Raw genomic sequence first — 9823 nt, 5'->3', positions numbered from 1 at the left:
GAAGAGACAAATCTCCTGTACAGAAGAATTCCAAATAATTCATGAAGATAGTCCCCCATCAAGGCAGTAGAGCAGAGCTTCCTGCCCTTAAGGGTGGGCAGCACATGGAGACTCCTTCTGACGGACGGAACATGGGAAGAGGGAAAAGAGGGCTATGTTACCACAGAAAGTCGGACAAATGTTACCTCAGCCTATTGATCAAGGTCAAAGCCAACAGTTGATAAGTCATGTATCCTTGCTACGTTGTGAGGAGAGGTGCACTGTATGTCCATGGTCTTTCTTCCAAAAATCCCAGTTGAGTAACTCATAAGCCACGAGAAAAAACCGAAGACAAAACCAAACTGAAGGACATAGTACCTGACCAGGAATCCTCAAAACTGTCAAGGTCATCCAAAACAAGGAAAGTGTGGGAAACGATCACTGCCAAGCGGAGCTTCTGGAGATAGGACTTCTAAAAGGAATGTGGCATCTTGGATGGACTCCAAGGATAGAAATGGATTCCATGGACAGAAAAAGGACATTGGGTAAAAATTAAGGAAATCTGAATAAAGTATGGACTTTAGTTAAGATGATGTGTCTGTGTTGGTTCCTTAGTTGTGACAAATGTATCACATTAACATAAGATGTTAATAACGGGGGCACGGGGTGTGTGGTCTCTGGGGACTCTCTATCATGTCGCAACTCTTCTGTGCATTTAAGGCTCTTCTGAAAGAAAAGATTTATTAGCAGAGGAGGCATAACAAAATCCTCGAGAGCTTTTCACTGGGCTGAGGATAAAACCCAAATTTCTTAACCTAGTGGACCATTAACATTGCCCTACATGACCTGGCTGGTCCCCACGTCACACTACCTTTCTTGTCATTCTGGCCTTCTTTTGGGCAAGGACACAGGACCTTGGTTCCTGCATCCCCTTCTCACAGAATGCTCTCTCTCTCCCCACCCCTTCCCTCTCTGTCTTTCTTCTTCCCCAATCTCTCTCTCTTCCTCCCCCCTCCCTAGCCACCCCCCTACTTCTCTCTCTTCCCCTCTCTCCTATCCTCCGGTCAAATCCTTCTCATCTTTCATATCACAGCTTAGGTGCCGCGTCCCCCAAGAAGCCACCTTTAGAACTATGACATGTGTCCCCCATCTCCATCACAGGACATTTGTTTCCTGTTCTGAGCTTATGTCAATCTGCCATTATTTTATTTACCTGCTTACCAGCATACTCCCGGCTTCCGCAGGAGAATGTGCCCAACCCACTTACAGTCATAATGTAGCTGCCTCTCAGGGAGCAGGAGTTTAATAAACCCCTGATGAGTGAAGGCAGAACTCATGGCTGTCAGTCTGTGCTGACTTGCTGGTCTTGTCACTCCGTGCCCTGACCTCCCTATGTCCAGGAAGGGAGACCTTCCTTTACCGACCCCCAGCCCTGGTCTTCCAACCTTCTATACTTCTTGTCCTCATCCCAACTGTGTACCTGCAGCTTCAGATCCCTTAAACACAGCCCTGTCCAGGGTGTGCACACCCTGCGGGGATCATTACTATGCAATTAATGCGACTCAGTTACGCCTTCCTGTAAGTGCCTGTAATTGCACAATTAGGACCCATAATGTAACATAATCATTAACGTGGTTTATACCTTGGCCTTTTCCAAACTATATTTTTGTTAAAGCCCCAAAAAGTAATTAGTTTAGCGTGAGGATGGTGGAAGTTTATAGAGAACAGAGAAAAGGTTTCCCCTTTTGTCTTTCCCTGTGGTAATGAGGAGGGAATTCCTGGCTTCTTTGAGAAGGAGGCTATTGATTCTTCAGCCCCAAAGCATCCTGCTGAGCCTGACTTTGGGTTCTTTCCTGCATTTTCCAGAGTGAATGAAAACCAGTGTGTTTTTGTTCTTAAGGCACATTCCCAATTATCTGTGCTGATGGAGCAGAGAACTTCCTCATCCTTGGGAGGGATATTTTCCAAAGTTAGAGGCAACTTTTACTTCTGGGGTGGGGGCTGGGAGCCAGGGGAGAGAGGAATGGGGAGTTGGTGTTTAGTGGGTACAGAGCTTCAGTTGGGAGAAGGAGCAAGTCCAGGAGATGGATGGTGCTGTCTTATTCATATAACAACGCGGATGTACATATTGCCTCTGAATTGTACACTTAAAAATGGTTAAAATGGTAACTTTTATGTTGTGTATGTTTACCACAATAAATAATATGGACTGATATATCATACTGGAAAGTAGTTACAATATTCTGATAGGAGAAAAGGCAGGCTAGGCAGTAAGAACAGAGGAAGATGCCATTTTTTTAAAAAAAAGTTAAAATTATGAAGAATAAATAAGAGGCTGGAAATTTAAAAAAAGTCAAAGCAATAATTGATCATTTCTGAGTGGGAGTGATTGCTACTTTCTTCTTTGAGCTTCTGTGTATTTCTCCAGTTGGATAATCTACAATTAATGTTTGTGTATCCTTTGCAGTCAGATAAAGCTGGACACATAGCGTCGTGAATGTACTTAATAGCACTGGGTTATATAATTTAAAGTGGCTATGACGGTCACGTTTGTGTTATGTACGTTTTAACACATAAAAATATGCTTAAGAAGGCAAAGACAGGGGCTCCTGGGTGGCTCAGTGGGTTAAGCCTCTGCCTTTGGCTCAGGTCATGATCCCAGGGTCTTGGGATTGAGCCCCACATCCCATGGGGCTCTCTGCTCAGTGGGAGCTTGCTTCCCGCCTCCCCCCACCCCCCGGGGGCCGCTCGCGCCTGCCTCTCTGCCTACTTGTGATCTCTGTCAAATAAATAAATAAATAAATAAATAGAAGGCAAAGACAACTTGTACTAAAGACATTACCTCCCTGGGGTTTCTTGGAGTTGATCCTGTCTGAATTTGTCCTCAGCCCCTGGCCCTGCCCCACAGCATGGTCCAGGGGAGAGAGACCAGGCTTGGGAGGTAAAATTGAGTAGTTAGAAAGATACCAGGCATGGATTTAAATGTTTCTAGGTACAATCCAAGATTTTTGGCTCCTCCAGATCAAATGAGAAGCATTCTGTAACAGGAAGCTGGTTTTTTTGAGAGTTCACTTGGAATTTATTATGATTCAAATTGAGGCCAGGTTAAAGCTAGCCTGCCTATTTTCTACAAAGCAAAGATTGTTGACTGTGATAGCATGAACATGACTGCAGGAAAAACAATCACAAATCTTTGGAGGATAAAGTGTTTTCAGGAGCACAAAGATACCACACTGCTTTGACACTCATTACAAACAAAGATGCATTGTATGTGGGTGATGTTTTTAACCTTCCAAAGTGTATTTGTGGTTTTTATTTATTGTGCTATCAGGCAAATCATGTGAAAGTAGCTCTTCTATTAAGATGGGAGATGTCAGAGCCCATTTGTATGCTGCTTGGAACCACCCAGCGGATAGGGGCAGGTGGTTGGTGCCAGACCCAGGCAGTCTCCGGTGTGAAGTCCTAAAGGAGGTGAGAGCAAACAGGTCTGAGAGGGAAAGGAGGGTCTGCCTCCTCCACAGTCTCTGGAAGGAAGGAGGAGCAGATGGAAAGATAGGCAGGAAGACTGGAGAGACTCAGTTAAAGCCATATCCCGAAGCTCTTATCTATGGAGGGCGAGGGAGCTGGGGTATTTATACTCTAATTCCTGCTAGCTGGGCTCCTCTATGGGAGCTAGAAGGCTCCTGGGTGGTAAAAGCAGGTGTGCTCAGCACTGCAGGGACTGGAGGGCTCTCTGTACCCCAATATTGTGTGCCAATGTGAGGGGGTGTTTGAGGAGAAGGCAGAAGGCATAAAACAGTCTCCCTTTGGAGACGGGGAGAGCAACCCAGCTGGGCAGTCGCAAACACCCCATTGCAGTACTTGAAGGTGCATTTTGAATAAGGACACAGCCCAGCTGCACCTGCCTCTGGGCCATGCTGCATAGCTGCTCTGTGCCTGCACGCATGCCAGAAGCAGACAAGACTTCCTTGCGGCCCACAGAGACTCACGGTGGAGCCAGTACACCTGCAAACTGAGGGGTGAGATGTGGGGGACTTATGTGTGCAGCGTGGGGTGCCCTGATGGAGGAGTAGGTAATGTCGATGGTCGGAAGCTGATGCCACACTTTCAAGACGTTGAAGGATGAGTACTGACGTCACCGCTGTGAGATCTCTCTGAGCCTCACTTGTTTCATCTGTGAAATGGGATGATGGGAGATCTGAAATCTCTGTATAAACATCTCAGGAAATGCAAGTGTTGGGTAATGCCAATGAGCAGAGCCATGGCTTTTGGCAAGTGGCCTCAGGATTTTGGATTGCCAGCCCTCACCCCCAGGGGCCAAACTCGGGCCAGGATGCTCGAGGGCACCCTCAAAATCACCAGTGGAGGATCCAAGCAGCCTGGAAGCCGGCAGCCTCAGAGAGAGGTCTGGCCCTGCCCTTGCTCATGCACCTGGATGAACAAATGCCTAGCAAGCAAGGTAGGCAAGGCCAGTGGCCTCTGACCCCAGTGTCCTGGTGGGTGGGTGTTGCGGGGGGCTCAGGAAGCAAGTCTCCCTGTTTTCATCGCTAATTCATTCTCCCAACAGCTCTGGAACAGCCCGGGGCTTCATGAGTTCAATCACCCATTGGCTGTGCAACCGTGGGCTGGTTACCTAGCCTCTCTGTGCCTCAGCTTTCTCATCTGTGAAATGGTAAAGTATCATACACACCAGGTTGTTTTTAGAATGAAAGAATTCCTGGCAGTCAGGTGTTTAGAGCACGTCCTGACCCTTAGGTGGTATTTGTGACTATTTTTCAAGGAGCCGATCTGATTGTTTAGCTAGTAATGGGGGACATACTACTCACCATCCAGCAGGCTAACCTGGGCTTGCTCGAATGGTGACGGTCGCAGGGCTTCTCAGAGTCCCAGGAGAGTAGACCCAATGCCCAAGCGATTTGTAGAAAGTCCCACGGCCAGATTCAAGGGGTGGAGGAACTGATGGAAGGGGAGAATCCGCCTAGTGCTACCATCGACTAGGTTGGGACTTTTGGATTTTGTTTTGGTTTTTATATTTTTTTCCCAATATTTTATTTATTTATTTGTCAGAGAGAGAGAGAGCGGCACAAGCTCAGGGAGGGGCAGAAGCAGAGAGAGAAGCAGGGAGCCCGACGCAGGAGTGGGTCCCAGGACCCTGGGATCAGGACCTTGAGCCAAAGGCAGCTGCTTAGCCGACTGAGCCACCCAGGCGTCCCTCCTAGGTTGTTTGAGGATAAACGAGATTATTCGAATCTAGCACCTGTCAGTGTTATGAACGCTGGATAAATGTATTGATTGAGATTAGATTTCTGTCTTCTGCTTTTTTATTTTTAAAGTAAACTCTGGGCCTAATGTGGGGCTTGAACTCATGACCCAAAGATCAAGAGCTGTGTGTCCTTCTGATGGAGTCAGACACGCGTCGCCTCTCTCTTCTGGCTTTTTAGTGATTTCTAAATTTTTGTGAAATGCCTTGTCTTCGCTTCCTCCCCTATGTGATGAGGATCGTCACTTTCAGGCAGTGATGTCTCCGTGATGTCTCCGTAAGGCTTCGACGAGGGTGGGAAGGATGGTGGTGTTATTAGCCTATTACCCGTGGGAGAGCCGTCTCCACTTCCCCTTCGCACACCACAAAAGGCAAGCCAGACTTGATCGCTTTTTCATTTTTGTTCATATTTTGACTCACATCCCATTTTCCAAAAGAGCTCTTTGTAGAGACTGCCCTCGAGCTGTCCTTTCTTCTGGCTGCTGTAGCCTCTGCCTAATCCCCCACTCCCCGAGGGCACCTTCTCCCTTGTGTTCCGTCCCTTTCCTCTGCCCGAGCCTCACCTTCACGTAGGTCTAGCCACAGCTTCAGGGGATCGCCGGGCAGCCCTGGGGCCACACGGCTCTTCCAGGCAAGGATGACAAAGGCGGGAAGTGAGAGGCACCTATCACAGCTCTAACTACCTGCAGGCCAGACACAGGGCAGAGAAAGGAGCCCCTTCCCCCTTGCACCTTCTCAAGGTTTCCAGGGAGCTCTGAGGAGCTCCTAAAGTTCTTCTGTGCTGCCCGACACCCTGGGAAGATGCTGAACACCTTGAGCCTGGGGAGACGCCCACCAGCAAGTCATCGACTGCAGAAGAGGAGGGCACAGGCTCAGAGTCTCAAAACCTGAATGATGTAAAATACAGATAACGTGAGTGCTGCCCTACTCCTCCCCCAAAGCCCCCAGTCTTGTCAAACCAGACAGGGCTCCTGCAGCTCAAATGTGAGACAACCTTCCTCTGGATCTGGGATGCAGAGAAAGGGGAGTGGGAGTACCAGCAGACCCTCCCCGCACCTGGCCCGTGCAGAGGCTGATGGTACTTAAAAGACCTACTTTGGAGCATCCCTGGGGCCGGGTGCTTTGCACGCATTTGCTTGTTACGTTGTCTTGAGGCTGGAGGTGGCAAACCCATTTTGTGGATGCAGACATGGAGGACGGGAGAATTCAAGAATATTGTCTTTGAGGGGGGCCTGGGTGGCTCAGGTGGTTAAGCATCCGACTCTTGATATCAGTGAAATGCCTTGTCTTCGCTTCCTCCCCTATGTGATGAGGATCGTCACTTTCAGGCAGTGATGTCTCCGTGATGTCTCCGTAAGGCTTCGACGAGGGTGGGAAGGATGGTGGTGTTTTTAGCCTATTACCCGTGGGAGAGCCGTCTCCACTTCCCCTTCGCACACCACATAAGGCCAGCCAGACCCTGAGCTCAGGGTCGTGAGATCCAGCCCCGTATGGGGCTCCATGCTTGGTGTGGAGCCTGCTTGAGACTCTCTCTCCCTCTCCTTCCGCCCCTCCCCTGCTCTCAAGTAAATACATAAATCTTAAAAAAAAAAAAAAAAAAGAGGAATATTGCCTTTGAGTTCAAAGTTCAAGAATACAAGATCACTGTGAGTGGGGGAGGGGCTGGGAGAGGCCCAGTGGATGGCTGATCCCAAGTCCTTGGCCCCAGGGCTTCATGATAGGGGATTGGAAGGACCGAGAGTAGGCAGGCCAGGTTCAAGAGTGTTTTGAAGAGACCTGAAGGTCTTTGAACTTTGCCATGAAGGTGAGTTTCCTTGAACTCTATAAGCCTCAGTTTTGTTCCCTGTAAAATGGGGTTATTGTGGGGCTCAGTGAAGTGATCGCAGAAAGCATCTAGTCCAGTGCTTGGTCTACGCCGGGAAGGGGCTCTGGACACCTGGCCCGTACCTTACATTCCAGCTCCAGCAACGCCACAGGGCACCTGGGACAGACCCTCCGGGAGGCCTTGCCTTCTTGGCGGGGCGTTTCCAAGAGCAGCCCCGTACCCCTCACTCGGAGTGGGGCCCAAGGCAGATGCCGCGGCTTCTGGGCTGGCCTCAGCAACCCTGTATTCCAGACCAGCCCTGGACTGGGCTTCTCTTGTAAATACTGATGGAGGCCCCAGACAGAGAGGAACAGGAAAACAAAGGAAGGTTTATTTATGATGGAAAAAGAAACCAACAGGGGGAAAAAAAAAAAACAAAAAAAAACCTAGAGGCCCGACAGGAGGGGGGACTGTTTAAATAAACCGTGGTACAGTCACTGGATGGAACATCGCAATGTACTGAAATGGTGTTTACCGAGGGTTTGTAGCAACACGGAAAATGCGGATTCTAAAAAGCTAAGTGAAAAAGGAAGCAGCGGAATTGTGCATTCAGCAAAATCACGCGTTGACAAAAGTCAAGGCAAGGAAAAGGAGACACAGGCCGGAGGGGTGTGCACCGCAGGGGGGTGGTCTTTGGGGGGCGAAGCTGGGGAGGCTTTTTTGTACTTCTGCATCTTCCAATTTTCTTTCCTACAAAGCCATGGTTGGCCCCACGTGGAAAGCAACCCAAACTGAAGGGTGGTTTTTGTTTTGTCTTAAAGAGGCCACTCTTTAGGGGCAAGCAGGACGGGTGACCCCCGGGAGAGGCCAAGTGACACACAGGCTGCCGTGAGGCTGAAGGGCTCGAGGTGGCCGGACAAGGCTATCCCACAAGGTCACATGGAAGTCCTAGACTCTGACCCCACAAAGGATCATGGGCGGGCTGACACCCGGACACGCACTCAGGCATGGCGGGCGTGTGCGATCTGGGCTCTTCCCTCAAATGCGTGCCCTCTGCTTCTCTCCGGGGAATGTAGCTTACTGTTGTGCAAGGAACCTCTTTCCTGAACAATCCCTCACGTGAATGGTTAGAGCAGGATGGCTGGGGTCCCGACCTCTTCACTCCGAGGTGGAGCTCCTTGTAGGCAGCTCTGTCCTCCCCTGTCGGGGTGACGAGGTCCCCACTGGTCCCCTGAGCACCAGCCCTGGTCTATGCATTTCCCGGATTTCCATCCAGGGCTCTGCTCACTGTCTCCTGATCAGGGAGGCTGATCACACGATACTACTTCTTTGCCTCCTCTGCCTTCCTCGCACGTATGCAGCACGGGTTCCGTTCATTTGATTACGCATTTGTTTATAAAAGTTGCCCGTTTTCCTCCAACAGAACGTGAGCTCTGTTAGGGCAGGTACCTGCTGCATTCCCAGGGCCTGGATTGTTCCAAGCCTATATGTTCTGAGAACACCCAGGTGGTCTTTGCAGGCTCCCTGAATGGCCCTGCTCTACCAGGATGGTCTTGACCACTTAATTCCCTCAGGCTAGCTCTGGAGACCCAGGCTGGTGATGAGAAATGCACCAGCTCTCGTCGATCAGGGATAACAGCCTAGAGCCTGGTGTTGACCCCTTTCTGGGGCTCAATAGGATAAGGCGATCAATTAGTGATGTCTGCACAGGTAGATGAGAAGGGCCCCTTTTATTTCCCATCTCAGCTCTCCCTTCATCATGAAGACTTCACCAGCTCTCGGTCCAGCAGTGGGTCAGGAAAAAATTTTTGTTTCCCTAGTCCTGACCATGAGAACATGCCCCACGGCAATAGGGCTCTGAAATGTTCCTAGTCCAAGCTCCACCCTGGGCTTGGAGCTCTCCCCCGTGGTATCCTTGCTTGGTTGTGGTCTAGTCGTTGCCCGGCTTCTTGGTGGAAGCCTACCCTTGGGGGCTGGATCTGGCTCCATATGCCCCTAGCTCCCAGATGGGGTTCACCTTCCAAGCAACCCCCAGCCTGCCATCATGATGCCCATGCACGGCCCAGTCATGTCACTGAGTTACCCCCACTCCCTCTCCACCCCGGAGGTCCTTTGGATAATCATGTTTGAGTGTTGGCTCTGAGCTTGAGCATGGCCTTGGCAGGGAATGGGGGAGGTCACCAGACTCCAAGTTAGGAATAGACGAGGCAGCCTCACCTTCCAGGCCCTCGAATGGGGATGGTGGCTTTGAGTGGCCTAGTTCTCATCTCCATACCAGCCTCCCTGTTATTCCTTGTTCTATCGTGCATTTCCCAGGAAGACCCTGGTTGATCCCTAGCAGCTGCAGTGAACACAAGCTCCTGTCCAGACCCCGAGGGGAATTTCGGGTGGACTTTCTCCAGGAGTTCTCATTTCTCTGGCAGAGAAGGCCCTGAACTATCCTTCCCATTTTCAACGTGGGAACGCTGAAATCCAAAGCATCCTCAGGTCCCCACTTGTCAGGCCTGCCCTGCTGCATCCCCATCTCTACCTCTTTTGTCTAGGCTGCTTGTCACTTTAGAAGGGATTCCTGCTGCCCTGGCTTCCGGCTGGCCCCGGGAGCATCACTGCCTTTCCCTCTGTGTATGCATCATCCTCAGCGAGAGAATGGGCCTGCCACAATAGATTGGATCCCTCCCCTCCAAAGAGGAATGGGCAACTTCCTAAGGTTGGAGGGTCTCTGCGCTGTCCACATTTACCGACCCTGATGTGACATTAGACTTTTCTAGTTCCTCAGCGCC

The sequence above is a fragment of the Mustela putorius genome, unplaced genomic scaffold (genome assembly GCF_011764305.1).
Source record: "Mustela putorius furo isolate JIRA1106 unplaced genomic scaffold, ASM1176430v1.1 tig00003853_pilon_pilon_pilon, whole genome shotgun sequence".
Taxonomy (NCBI): Eukaryota; Metazoa; Chordata; class Mammalia; order Carnivora; family Mustelidae; genus Mustela; species Mustela putorius.
Note: the sequence above shows the minus strand (reverse complement) of the source record.